Raw genomic sequence first — 14,433 nt, 5'->3', positions numbered from 1 at the left:
TTAGTATGTTATGGTATGTAATGCAAGTATTGCATTGCTCCCGTGTAAATGTGCAAACATTCAATAGAGTTTTTGCGGTGTTTGTTTGGGCCTCGAGTTGGAAGAGGTGCAGTCGGACAAATTTGTTCCGGCAGGTGACGCATGGGGGGCTTGGTCTGGGTCATTTGTTTGTGCGACAGATTGTCAACCGGTTTATGTTTTTTAGGGATGCCAGCGATCCATTCCTGCCCACAGTGTGTCAACAAAGACTCGGTCGAGAGTTGCCTGATTTCGTAGTTTATACTCAATGCATGCCGGGTTCTCTTTTTGGATTCTTTAGGGAAATTGTTGTGAGCGTAAAATTCCAAAGCGCGCGTTTTTCGAAAGAGTATTTAAGTAATGTTAACAGGAGAACATTATACAAGGATGTTTGTGAAGTGGTGTTCCCGGTGCCCTTGTACAGAGCTTTATACTATGGAGGTACAGGAAGTAATGTATTAAAACTCGTAAAGAAAATGCAAGTTGCTACGGGAGCTAAAACGTTTTTCTTTATGCTACATGCCGGTACTTTGTGTGTAAAATCATTTATGGTGGAAAAGGGTATGTTCCTACCGTGAGGGGTACAATATCTCATCTGCAAACAGCCAGCCACAATAGATCGCGTGTTTTTGCATTGCTGGGAGGGGGTATATTTGTGGGATGTACTACAAAGGACAATAAAAAAAAAGTTGCCACTTGATTCCCATGGCATTAGGTATTTGCCATTGGATAACCATGATGATATGCCGTTAGACCAGGTTATGTTAATGTGCCTCCACAGTATATGGCGCGCACGAATGGCTGGTTATCACTGCGATCCAGATGCGCGGCCAGCCCGCATGTATTTCCGCGAAAGCGTGCAGCGATGGCTCGATATACTTAAATTGCAACCATGCGCTCCTGAGTGGCTGTCAAAGCTGGAACCTTTGACGGTGCTCAAAGAATTTTAACATGACAAAGCCAGCCTCTCAGTGGGTGTTAGGCAACGCGAACTAGCTTTGTGTACATATATTATTCCTTTGTTCCTGTTGTTTTGAGTTCCAGTGCGGTGTATTTGTGTCCACGTCAGGCAATAAAGGAAAAAAAAAACCTGTGGCCTAATGGATATGACGTTGGCCTCCGGAGCCAAAGGTTGTGGGTTCGAGTCCTATCAGGTGTGGTGACGTGTTTTTGCTTTCCGAATTTTGCATTCATATGACTCGATACTGTGTTTTATGTCTCCAGGGAACCGAGCCTGCGGAATATTCTTTCACTTAGCCCCTAAGGGCCGTCGTCAGACACTCAGGTAACAGTAAAAACGTTACCCTATTCTGAATATAGCTTCTCTACGGTGCGCACCTGTGGCCTAATGGATATGGAGCTGGCCTCCGGAGCCAAAGGTTGTGGGTTCGAGTCCCATCAGGTGCGGTGACGTGTTTCTGCTTTCTAAATTTTGCATTCATATGACTCGATACTGCGTTTTTTGTCCCCAAGGAAGCGAGCCTGCGGAATATTCTTTCACTTAGCACCTAAGAAGGGCCGTCGTCAGACATTCAGGTAACAGTAAAAACGCTACTCTATTCTGAACATAACTTCTCTACGGTGCGCTCCTGTGGCCTAATGGGCGGCACTTCCGGCTTCGCTAGCGAGCGGACGTGTGTGAAATGAGCTCCGTCGGAGCGGCTTCAGCGGCCAAGCAGGGCCGCGGTAACAGGTCTTTTGCCGCTGTTTCTTCAGCAGGGTGTGATTACCAGGTAGTTTTACCGAGTTTGCCTACAGGGCGTTTTGTTGTAAACACAGTTTTTTTGCACTGTGATATCAGGGCCCGCTCTTACCGGGTGGAAGATTTCCGCGATGCGCTCGCGTAATTATCGCTCCTACCGGAAGTCATCGCCATCGGAGCCTACAGGATGAGACATGTGTGGGCGGTTACCTTCAAGGATGAAGACGCCGTGAAGAAAATTGTCAGTTCTGGTGAGCTGGTAGTGAAAAAGTGTCGGTGTCTTGTTATCGATCCAGCTAAACAGGATGTGCGCATGAAAGTACACTGGTTTTTACACAGTGTACCGGACGAAGACGTGAAGCTCGCCTTTGCGGCATATGGCAAGATCACCGACGTCGCCCGCGAGCGGTGGCGCGTGAAGGGCATGGTGGACAAAGGGTCTACCACACGGCATGTGACCCTGAATCTGAAGCCGAGTGTAAAGCTCGATGACATCCCCCACCAGGTGAGCGTCGCCGGCGAGCTGGCCCTTGTGGTCGTGCCAGGGAGAGCTCCGCTCTGCCTACGCTGCCGCGGCACCGGCCACATTCGCCGAGAGTGCCGTATACCAAGGTGTGGTGCCTGTCGACGATTCGGTCATGAGGAGGGCCAGTGCGAGCGCACCTACGCAAAAGTCACAGGGCCCGTGAACGCACAGGACGCATCCGCCTTGTTCATGGACGAGGCGGATATGGAAGAGACATCTTCCGCTGCGACTGAGAACGCTGCGGGTGAGGGAGACTGCCTTGGGGGTGCTGCCTCAGGAGAAAACCGTGGTTGAGGCGGATAATACCACACGTGAACCAGCGCCTCACCAGGACGTCGGGCCCAAGTCGGAGGGCGAGGCGAAATCTTCAGTCGACACTCAAGCTCCTTGCATTCCTCCAGACTCTGAGGGCATGGACATTCTTCCCGGTGCGGCTACCTTGGTGGCCGGAAAACGCCCCCACGACGCCGTTGACAGCGGGACGCTTCGACAGGACCACAGAGGAGGAGACGGACCGCCGGCCAAAACTCCAGGTTTGAGGCGGTCTACCCTGAAGCCGCGGCCGAACATTTCGGTCGATTCAAGGCAGGCGGGGAAACTTCCTCCATAGTTTATTGTGCAAAGTGCCATTCTGGGCTAAGGGTATTAGGGTGTGGCGCGAGGGCAGACACCATTTTATAAGGCGTTTTTTTTTCTTTTCGATATGGCGATCACAATAAGTGAAGCACTGCGTGTAGCATCTACTAACGTGCGAGGCCTTGGAGGAAGAAGGCGACAGTGTCCGCTCAGTCGCTTTCTTCTAGATAACGACCTACATGTTGTCGCCGTGCAAGAATCGAAAATTGAGAGTCAAGTTGCTACAGACCGAATGGTGTCCGCTTTCCGTACGCATTTTGATGCATGTGTCTGCCATTCTGTAGGTGCCTCTGGTGGTTGTGTACTTCGCAATAATCTTGGTATTATGGTACAGTCGATTTGCTCGTGTCAAAGCGGCCGTCTCCTTGTCGTTGACTTTTTGCACTGCGGCCTTGATTTCCGAGTTATTTGTGTGTATGCACCAAACGCAGAGACTGAGCAAAAATTATTTTTTGAAGGATTGGAGTCATATTTAAACAGTGACAAAGTGATAATCCTACCGGGCGATTTCAATTGCGTTTGCCAAGCTTCAGATAGCGCCAATAAGTCAATTGTACGTGATAAAAGTGCTGATGTTTTGAATGAAATCGTCCATGGCCCTGATTTAGAAGATATTGGAAGTTTATTTACTATTGGCACCTATACGCAGTATACCCATTTTCATGGCAACACCCATGCTCGATTGGACAGATTGTATGTCGCAGCTGAACTTGTACCACTTTGCACCTTGTACGAAGTTAGACCTGTGGCTTTTAGTGATCATGCCTTAGTAATTGCAACCTTTGGAAGAAAACAAAGCAAGAATTGGTTTAATTGGCATTTATGAAAACTTAATAATACGTTGTTGGAGGACGAGAGCTTTTTTAACGAAACAGATCAAGAATTAATTATATTACTTACAGCGAAAACGTTGAGCATCGCTGTAAAATGGGAGGATTTTAAGAAGGGGGTGAAAATGAGAGCGATAGAAAAAATCGCAAAATTAAGATACGCAGAGAAGCAAAAAGAAGCAGAGCTTCGTAAACAGCTCGAATCTATGACATGTATAGAAAACGCCCAACCAGGCGCATGCTTTAATGAGATCAGGGGTGTCAAAGCCCAGCTTGAAATAATGGACACATAAGTATAGTGCGGCAGTTATTCGGGCGCGGACGGAACAGCTGTGGGCGGGGGAAACACCAACAAAGCGTGCGTTATCAGACGAGAAACGATACGCGTGCCGAAAGGAAATACGAGAAATAAGAACTAGCACAGGTATTTCGGCGGACAATAGTGTAATCAAGAACGCAATCTGTGATCATTTCGCAAATATGCTTTGTCAGTCGCGAAAAACTGAACGTGGCTTCTATAGTGGATTCCTTCCACTTATGCCGAAACTTGAGGAAGAAGTTAAAACACGGCTTGAGCAGCCGATTTCCGTGAAAGAAATTGAGGATGCAATAGATGCCCTGCCAGCAGGTAAAGCCCCTGGCCCTGACGGACTGGGTGCAGCTTTCTACAAAGTGTTCAATCCAGCAATAGCCCAGGCTCTGCTGAAGGTTGTTGACGAAAGCTATGAGAAAAAACGGGTTCCGCTGTCTTTCACAACATCCCACATAGTGCTAATTCCTAAAACTGATGACCCTGATAAGCGCCTGTTGGTGGGGTCTTATCGCCCGATAAGCCTCACCAACGTCGACTACAAAATTTTCATGAAGGCGCCAGCGAAAAGATTGCAGGGTGTTAAACAACACTCGTAGGCACGCACCAAACATGCGGCATAAAAGGGCGAAGTATCGCCACTAACATACACGTGGCACGATCCATACTAGAATGTTGTGACTCATTTGATGACCGAGTGGCGATGATACAACTAGACCTGGCAAAAGTATTTGACCGCGTTTCTCACGATGTTTTGTTTGCCGTATTAGATCATGCAAATGTCGGCCGAATAATATTAGATGGCGTTAGAATGGCATACGAAAACTGTACCACACGGATTGTTGTGAATGGAGAACTCACGGAAAGCCTCCAAGTGCGATCTTCTGTGAAGCAGGGTTGTCCACTGTCGCCATTGTTATTCGCAGCCTACCTTGAACCGCTTTGCTTGGCCATCCGGAATAATGAATGCATAACGGGCTTCACGCTACAATCAGTGCATGTGAAAATCCTGGCTTATGCCGGCGACATCGCTGTCTTTTGTGCAAATAGAGAAAGTATTTGTGAGGTGACGAATGTAGTACAGAAATTTTGCAGCTGCAAAGGTGCCTAGATAAACTGGGAAAAAAACTGCGGTTTCTGGCATGGTAGCTGAGAGGTCACACCCGAACACTATTCTCGGATGCGCTGGTCACACACTGCAGCATTGTATTTAGGAGTGCCCCTTGATTCTTACCGCGACCCAGATCCGTTCTGGCATGACAAGGCATCGAAGGCCAAGGAAAAAAGTGATGCGTGGCAAGGAAGGCAGTTATCCATGTTCTCGCGTGCCATTCTCGCATTGTTCTCGTGTGGACAGGTGTCCACACCCAGACTTTGTCACCAGGCTGGAACACGACATAGCGATGGCGGTCGTTATATCGGCGTGCATCTGTTGCTTGCTGTTTTGTAATGTGATTACGGGCGAGTTGGCGAGCTTCCTCAGCGTAGTTGGTGAATTCTTCTGCGTCAGCGGTAAGCAGCTGGTCGTCAGCCGCACATGGCAGCATAGCGTCGAGCATGGTCTGTACATCGCGTCCGTATACTAGGCGAAACGGAGTGAATCGAGTTGTTTCTTGGACGGCCGTGTTATATCCAAATGTGACATAAGGCAATATCTCGTCCCATGTTTTATGCCGGACATGGACATACATGGCGAGCATGTCCGCTATTGTTTTGTTTAGTCGCTCAGTAAGGCCATTAGACTGAGGATGGTAAGCAGTAGTCTTTCGGTGATGTGTCTGGCTTAGTTGGAAAACTTTTTCAAGAAGACGCGCTGTAAATGCCTTGCCACGATCAGTAATGACGTATGAAGGGGCGCCATGGCGGAGGACAATCTGCGTCATGAAAAATTGTGCCACTTCGGAGGATGTTGCACGTGGCACCGCCATAGTTTCCGCGTAACGTGTCAGATAATCTGTAGCCACGATAATCCACTTATTGCCAGCTGACGATAGAGGAAAAGGGCCAAGAAAGTCCATACCAATTTGGTCGAATGGTACTAGCGGCGGGGGAATAGGCTGCAGGAAACCAGCTGGCTTCAATGGCGGTGTCTTGCGTCGCTGGCACTCGCGGCAACCTCTAACATATCGATGAACGGTGGCGGTAAGTTTGGGCCAGTAGTAGGCCTGGCGCACTCTGGTAAGAGTGCGTGCAAAGCCCAAGTGTCCAGCGGTGGGTTCATCATGGCAAGCATGAAGAATTTCAACGCGGAGATCTGCAGGGATGACTAGAAGATAGGCTCGGTCACTGTTGCCGGCGCTTTTCTTGTAGAGGATTCCGTCGCGCGTACAGAAGGATGACAAGTTCTTAGCAAACAGTCGAGATACTGTAGAATCGAAACCCTCCAGATGATCGATCACAGTTTTGAGGTCTGGGTCAGCCCGTTGCCGGGCCTTTAAATCAGAGGAACTGATAATGCCAAGAAAATGGGCGTCTTCATCCGTACTGTCATGGGCCAACTCCACGGGTGATCGAGACAGTGTGGCAGCATCTTCATGTTTACGTCCGGATTTATAAACGATAGAGCAATCAAACTCCTGCATACGAAGGCTCCACCGTGCAAGACGTCCTGATGGATCTCGAAGACTAGCTAGCCAACACAACGCATGATGGTCTGTCACAACTTTAAATTTACGGCCGTAGAGGTAAGGTCGGAATTTCATTGTGGCCCAAACGACGGCGAGACACTCCTTTTCAGAAGTTGAATAGTTTGATTCTGCCCGAGAAAGGGTGCGGCTGGCATAAGCGATCACTTTTTCCTCGCCTTGCTGGTGCTGGACCAGAACAGCACCCAGACCGACATTGCTGGCGTCGGTGTGAATTTCGGTGGCAGCGTCCTCATCGAAGTGTGCAAGAACGGGAGGGTTGTGCAGCCGTTGGCGCAGCTCGGTGAATGCCTCCTGCTGCTCGGAAGACCAGACATACGGGACGTCATCACGTGTCAGGCGCGTCAAAGGTTCTGCAATCTTGGCAAAATCGGCAATGAAACGGCGATAGTACGCGCACAGGCCCAAGAAACGTCGGACTGCTTTCTTCGTGGTAGGGATGGGAAAATTGGCTACAGCGGCTGTTTTATCAGGGTCAGGCCGGACACCGTCAGCGCTAACCACATGACCGAGAAATTTTAGCTGCTGATATCCAAAGTGACATTTTTCCGGTTTGAGTGTCAAATCGGCCGAGCGAAGAGCGTCCAATACCGTTCGCAGCCGCTTAAGATGTTGGTCAAACGTTTCTGAAAACACGATGACGTCGTCCAAATAAACCAAACAGGTTTGCCATTTAAGACCAGCAAGTACGGTGTCCATCATTCTCTGGAACGTCGCTAGCGCTGAACACAGACCGAAAGGCAATACTTTAAATTCATATAAGCCATCGGGTGTCACAAAGGCAGTCTTTTCCCGATCGCGCTCATCCACTTCTATCTGCCAATAACCACTTTTTAAATCAATGGAGGAAAAGAACTTGGCGTTGCGAAGTCGATCTAGTGAATCGTCGATACGGGGCAACGAATATACATCTTTTTTTGTGATGTCATTCAGTTTCCTGTAATCAACGCAAAAACGCAGCGTGCCATCCTTTTTCTTAACCAACACGACGGGCGACGACCACGGACTTTTAGACGGCTGAATGACATCATCATTAAGCATTTCCTGGACTTGTGTCTGAATTGCCTCACGTTCATTGGCCGAAATACGGTACGGCTGCTGTCGAATAGGTCGGGCATCGTCAGACGTTATGATGCGATGCTTGGCGATAGAAGTTTGCCGGACTTTCGATGATGAGGCAAAGCACGGGGCGTACTCCAGCAGTAAGGCACGCAGGGCGCGTTGTTGACAGAAAGAAAGGTCACTGCTAACATCGATGCGGTCTAGAACACTGGGAGTATCAATAACGTCAAACGCAAAACATTCAGAAACTTCCTTTAACAGTTCGCCGAAAGCGATGGCAGTAGAGCGATAGAGGTGGCGAGATTCATTCGTGAAGTTCGTGACGAGAAGCTCAGAGTGACCATTGCTGAGAATAATTAAGCTTCGAGCTGCACAGATGCCATGAGAAAATAAAAGCGAACGGTTGATTTCAGCTATTATCGGCCCGTCACGAAGCCCGTCGCACACAACACTCACAAACACGCTGGAGCGGGGAGGCACTGAAACACACTCGGCTGAAACCCGTAGGGCGCACGTACGTTGGCCATCGGTGGGGCTGGTAGCCGCTTTCTCCGTTGAGAACGAGACCGTTCGCTGTCGGAGATCGATGATGGCGCCATATTCCCGCAGGAAATTCACACCGAGAAGCAAATCACGAGAACATTCCCGGAGAACGACGCAGCTGACAACGAACGTTGACGTACGAATCTGGATTCTAGCCGTGCACTGTCCAATAGGAGTAATTACATGCCCCCCCAGCCGTGCGTATTTGCGTGCTACACCATGGTGTCATAACCTTCCTAAGAGTCGCTGCCAGTTTCCCACTCAAAATCGAAAAGTCTGCTCCGGTATCCACTAAAGCGCTGACATTATGACCATCGATGCACACAGGGATGTCCAGCGATAGCCGGTCTCGTGAACCAAATGCTGTCGTTTCTGCTCCAAAATCCATGTCTGTTTTCATTGGGGGGACTTCTTCGTGCTGACATTTAGCGGCCCCGCCCCCGGAGGTCGCTCTACTCAGTTTTCCCTGTGGGGGCTTGGCGAGCGACCAGGCGGTGCTCGCGGGAAGTTACCAGTTGTTGAAGCGGTTTGCCGACGTGGGGATGGAGACCTGGATTGTCGGCGCGCCATCCGGAGGCTCTCTTGTGCGAGGTTGTCTCCAATGTCACGAGGTAGTTGTCCGAACGTGCGTCTAGGTGCGTTGGTGTAAAAACCCTCCGGTCCGAGTTCCCGATAAGGGCACCACCGGAAAATGTGACCAGGTTCCCCACAGTGGTAGCAAAGACGGCGGCTCCGAGGGGCCTGCCAGACGTCCGTTCGTCGAAAGTGATCACGGTGGCCGCACGTACCGCGTAGGCTGCTGTACAGGAATGTATTGCATTGGCTGCTGGACGGGCATGCACTGAGTTGGTGGTAACGTAGACAACGGAGCTTGGACGGGAACTGGGCGTCGGAGAATGTCAGCGTAAGTCGGACGAGAAAGATCAGGAACAGGGGTACTTTGAGCTTCAGCAACATACAGAGATGGCTGCGTGACTTGCTGAATCTCTTCGCGGATCATATGTGCGAGAGAATCACCCCTGGGTTGGAACGTGCCACAAGCCTTCTGCAGTTCCTCGCGTACAATCGCACGAATAAGATCTCGGAGCTGTTCAGTATTTCTTACAGCAGCTGTAAGAGGCTCGGCAGCAGTCGTAGCGAGGATTGGGCTGTCGTAGACCGCCGAGCGGCGCTGGTGTAGGATCTTTTCCATGGTGACCGCCTCTGTTAAAAATGAGGTAACTGTAGTTGGTGGGCTACGTACAAGACCAGCAAAAAGCTGTTCTTTAACCCCATGCATGAGGTGGCGCAGCTTTCTCTCTTCAGACATGTTGGGATCCGCACGTCGAAATAATTTCCTCATGTCCTCAACATACATCATGACGGACTCGTTTGGCATCTGTTTTCGAGATTGTAGAGCACGTTCTGCTCGTTCGCGCTTATCCAGGCTGATATACGCCTCTACGATAAGACGGCGGAACTGAGGCCATGATGTTATTGTGCCTTCTCGGTTCTCATACCATGTCAAAGCATGGTCTTCCAGGCAGAAAATGGCGTTCCGTAGCTTTAAGTTGTCGTCCCACTGATTAAAGGATGCGACTCGTTCGAACTGAGTTAGCCAGTCCTCAACGTCTTCATGCGCAGTGCCATGGAACGATTTCGGCACTCGGGGGTTTTGAACGTAAACAGGAGTACCTTGCATGACTGTCGTAGTGCTTTGCGTGGCTGGCCGGAGGCTCGTTGTTGAAGTGGACACCAAGGGCCCGTGTTCGGGAGGAAGGCCCAGGTTCCTCCGGCTGACGCGATGAACTGGCGTGTCCACAGGCAAAAGCTCGGTGTCGTTGGTTCGCGGGGGGGGGGGGGGGGGGGGTGTGCGACATTGAGAGGACAATCACCCAGCGGCTCCACCAAAACTGTCACGAAGACAGGGATTTATGGGTATCGGCAACAGGGGCAGATACACACAGTCAAGAGAGAGGTTCCCGAGAAACGGTAGCACGAAGACACAAGCTCAAGAGTCCACAGGGGTTAACTAGGCGAAGCGCGCGAGAGTCTCCAACTTCCTTGTCGTTCAAGCGCTACCTCGAACCGTCAGGTGGCAATATGTAATCTGTTCCTTACTGCTAAAGTGTGGTACGTGGTGAATGTGCTCAGTGCTTCGAGGACAAACATACAAAAACTTCACCGTGTTTTTGCCGTTTTCATTTGGGCGCCGACCTGGGAAAGGACTAGCCGAACAAATTTGTTTCTCTCCGTACAAAAAGGAGGGCTTGGTCTGGCGCATTTATTTTTGCGACAAGTTGTCTCGCGTTTCATGTACCTTCGTGACCAAAATGATGTCTTCCTCAGAACAGTAATCCAAGTTCGGCTTGGTCGACTCCTTCCTAATTTTCTTGTTAGTTCGTGTCTCAATGTATGTGGTACAGTAAGAGGGTACTTGCGAGAAGTGGTGCTCGCGTACAGATTGCTGCATGTGCGCTTTTCCATGGAGTATTTGTGCAATATTAAGCGGACAAAATTGTATGCGGACCTAGTGGACACAATGCTTCAGGTACCGATATACCGTTTGTCGCACTGTCCAGGCCCAGGAGATGATGTACTCAAGAGAGGTAAGAAGATGCGAATATCACCACCAGTCAAATAATTTTTCTTTAAACTCCACACTAGCACATTATCAGTCAAAACAAAGATGCAGGCTAAAGGCCTGTTCGTCCCTTGGTCAACAAACTGTTTCTTGTGTAACAGACCTGAGACGATAGAACACGTATTTTTGGACTGTTGGGATGCCATTTTTTTCTGGGATGTGCTTCAGAGAACTTAAAAAAAAGAGCTACCTCTAGATGCATATGGCATACGATGTTTACCTTTTCCTAATACAGAGCAGTTTCCCTTTGATACAATAATGCTCCTGGGCCTCCAAAGCTTATGGAAAACCAGAATGCAGTTTAACAATGCAGATATACAAGTCAATCCTGTACGAGAACATTTCATACACAGTGTTGTGCGGTTCAGGGAAGTGCATATGACACTCCCCGAGCAGCCACAATGGATTCATGTGCTTGACAGTTTGGTAAAACTGAAGTTTTAACCCGCCGTGTTATGCGAAAGTGTGCCGGCATGTTTTTTTGTTAATCGTCTTGTTTTGAATGTCCAAGTCGGCAATAAAGAAAAAAAAAATTCTGTGGCCTAATGGATACGGCGTTGGTCTCCGGAGCCAAATCTTGTGGGTTCGAGTCCCATCAGGTGCGGTGACGTGTTTTTGCTTTCTAAATTTTGCACTCATATGACTCGATACTGCGTTTTATGTCCGCAAGGAAGCGAGCCTACGGAATAATGTTTCATTTAGCACCTAAGAAGGGCCGGCGTCAGACATTCAGGTAACAGTAAAAACGCTACCCTATTCTGAATATAACTTCTCTACGGTGCGCACCTGTAGCCTAATAGATATGGCGTTGACCTCCGGAGCCAAAGGTTGTGGGTTCGAGTCCCATCAGGTGCGGTGACGTGTTTTTGCATTCTAAATTTTGCATTCATATGACTCGATACTGCGTTTTATGTCCCCAAGGAAGCGAGCCTGCGAAAATTCCTTCACTTAGCACCTAAGAAGGGCCGGCGTCAGACATTCAGGTAACAGTAAAAACGCTACCCTATTCTGAATATAACTTCTCTACGGTGCGCACCTGTGGCCTAATAGATATGGCGTTGACCTCCGGAGCCAAAGGTTGTGGATTCGAGTCCCATCAGGTGCGGTGACGTGTTTCTTTCTAAATTTTGCATTCATATGACTCGATACTGCGCTTTTGTCCCCAAGGAAGCGAGCCTGCTGAATATTCTTTCACTTAGCACCTAAGAAGGGCCGTCGTCAGACATTCAAGTAACAGTAAAAACGCTACTCTATTCTGAATATAACTTCTCTACGGTGCGCACCTGTGGCCTAATGGGGACTCCACTTCCGGCCGCCGTAGCGAACGGACGTGTTATGTTGGGCTCCGTTGGAGCGGGTACAGCGGTCATGTCTGGCCGCGGAAACAGGCTTTTTGGTTCGGACAGTGATTATCAGGTTGTACTGCCAAGTTTGCCTACAGGTCGATTTGTTGAAAATACTGTTTTTTTGCACGGTGACATCAGGGCCCGCCCATACCGGGTGGAAGACTTTCGTGATGCGCTTGCTCCGCTTTCGCTCATGCCGGATGTTATCGCCCTGGGGGCGTACCGCATGAACCACGTCTGGGCCGTGACCTTCAAGGACGCTGACTCGATGAAGAGGATACTTCGCTTTGCAGACCTGCAGGTTAAAGGTGCTCGGTGTCTCGTCATCGATCCTGCTAACCGAGACGTCCGAATGAAGGTACACTGGTTGCTGCACAGTGTACCAGACGAAGACGTGCGGCTCGCCTTTGCTGCTTTCGGGAGGGTGACAGATGTTGCAAAGGAGAAGTGGAGAGCACAGGGCGTGTCGGATAAGGGTTCAACAACAAGACTTGTGACACTCAAGTTGAATCCAGGTGTCAAGCTCGACGACCTTCCGCATCAGGTGAGCGTCAGTGGCGAATTGGCTCTAGTGGTAGTGCCTGGCAGGGCCCCGCTTTGCCTGCGCTGCCAAGGTACAGGTCACATACGGCGTGAGTGCCGCATTCCGCGATGCAGCTCTTGCCGTCGGTTCGGACACGAAGAGAGTCAGTGCACTCGCACATACGCAAGCGTCACCGGTCCCGGCAAAAGCGATGAAGCGTTCGAGCTGTACATGGATGAGGCGGACGCTGAGGAGACTTCGCAAGCAGGAAAAGGACCAGCGGACAAGGAAGTATTGCAGCCTAATCTTCATGTCCTTGTGCCGCAGAAGCCTAGTGTTCACGCTAGCCCACCGAGCAAACCAATAGTTACCGACCAAGAGGATTCTGCGTTGGAAAACGCGACGAACGACGACGAATCGAACATCGAGGGCGCCGAAGCACCCGCAATGGACGTTACTCAGGGAGCAGCTGGCGTCGGTGCCGGTATACTTCCCGGAAAGCGGCCGCGTGACCAGAAAGATACCGAGAGTGAGCAACTGGACGGCAGTGGCAGCGGGGAGCCGCCACCAAAAACAACCGGGAGGAGACGGCCGGCCGTCAAATCGCGGCCGAACCCGAACGTCCCATCCGAGTCAAGGCAGGCGGTGAAACCGCCTCCATAATCCTTTGGCCTGTGTGGCCAGGTGGACTCAGTAAAGACGGTGCTGGCTGTGATCTGTACGGCGCCTGCAAAAGACTGGATTGGGGAACGCTGCATGGAGGCTTTATGCACTGTGAGTTTAGTGTTTTGTTACCCGCCACGAACTCTTATTAGCGGGGCTTTTGTTACTAAACATGGCGGTTAATCTCGATGTAACACTTCGTCTAGCATCTTTAAATGTCCGGGGTTTGGGAGCAAGAAGACGACAAAGTCAGCTGCGACGCCTAATTCTTGAAAATGACCTTGACCTAATCGCTATCCAAGAAACTAAGATTGAAAGCGAAGAGCTAACTGATCGTATGGCGTCGTCCTTTTCTTCTTTGTATGACGTATGCGTCTGCCATTCCGTCGGCGCGTCGGGTGGCTGCGTTTTATTTATTCGTAAAAGTTTAGGCATCAGCGTTGCTTCCGTTGTGGCTTCCCAATGCGGTCGCCTTCTTGTTGTTGACTTTTCGTTTTCAAATTATAGTTATCGTGTTGTCTGTGTTTATGCTCCGAACGCGGCGAGCGAGCGCAGAACATTTTTCGAAAGTCTCGAAATGCATCTTAGGTGCGACAAGGTAGTAATATTGATAGGAGACTTCAACTGTGTTTGTTTCGCTCAGGACCGCGCAAAAAATTTGCCAGTGAGGGATAAGAGTGCTCAGCTGCTGCACTCTTTAATTAATGAGTGTAATCTCGAAGACGTTGGCTATTTGTTCTCTTACGACGCACACCCTAAATACACGCATTTTCAAAGGGATAGTCACGCCAGATTAGATCGCATTTATGTCTCTGTTGAACTGGCTTCATTGTGCACAGAGTATGACGTTAAGCCCGTAAGCTTCAGTGACCATTGCTTAGTAATTGGAACATTTGGCAGGAAACAGCGGAGGTCACGATTTAACTGGCACCTGTGGAAATTTAACGTGAAGCTTTTAGAGGACGACAGTTTTGCAAGAGAGACAACGAAAGAACTCGATAAATTA

General features: G+C 49.7%; 2 non-coding genes and 1 pseudogene across 2 annotated transcripts; all 3 read left to right on the top strand.

The window, feature by feature from the left end:
- The first annotated feature begins 1,352 nt into the window (after nucleotides 1–1,352).
- TRNAR-CCG (transfer RNA arginine (anticodon CCG)) lies at nucleotides 1,353–1,425 on the top strand. The gene has a single exon. It is a non-coding gene; the product is annotated as a tRNA-Arg (tRNA).
- Nucleotides 1,426–1,661: 236 nt separating this feature from the next.
- LOC146182809 (uncharacterized) lies at nucleotides 1,662–2,856 on the top strand (annotated as a pseudogene).
- Nucleotides 2,857–11,677: 8,821 nt separating this feature from the next.
- On the top strand, nucleotides 11,678–11,750 carry TRNAR-CCG (transfer RNA arginine (anticodon CCG)). The gene has a single exon. It is a non-coding gene; the product is annotated as a tRNA-Arg (tRNA).
- Nucleotides 11,751–14,433: the final 2,683 nt, after the last annotated feature.

Source organism: Amblyomma maculatum, chromosome 7 (genome assembly GCF_055883805.1).
Source record: "Amblyomma maculatum isolate TAMU_Amacu chromosome 7, ASM5588380v1, whole genome shotgun sequence".
Taxonomy (NCBI): Eukaryota; Metazoa; Arthropoda; class Arachnida; order Ixodida; family Ixodidae; genus Amblyomma; species Amblyomma maculatum.
Note: the sequence above shows the minus strand (reverse complement) of the source record. Positions and strands in the feature narration are given on the sequence as shown.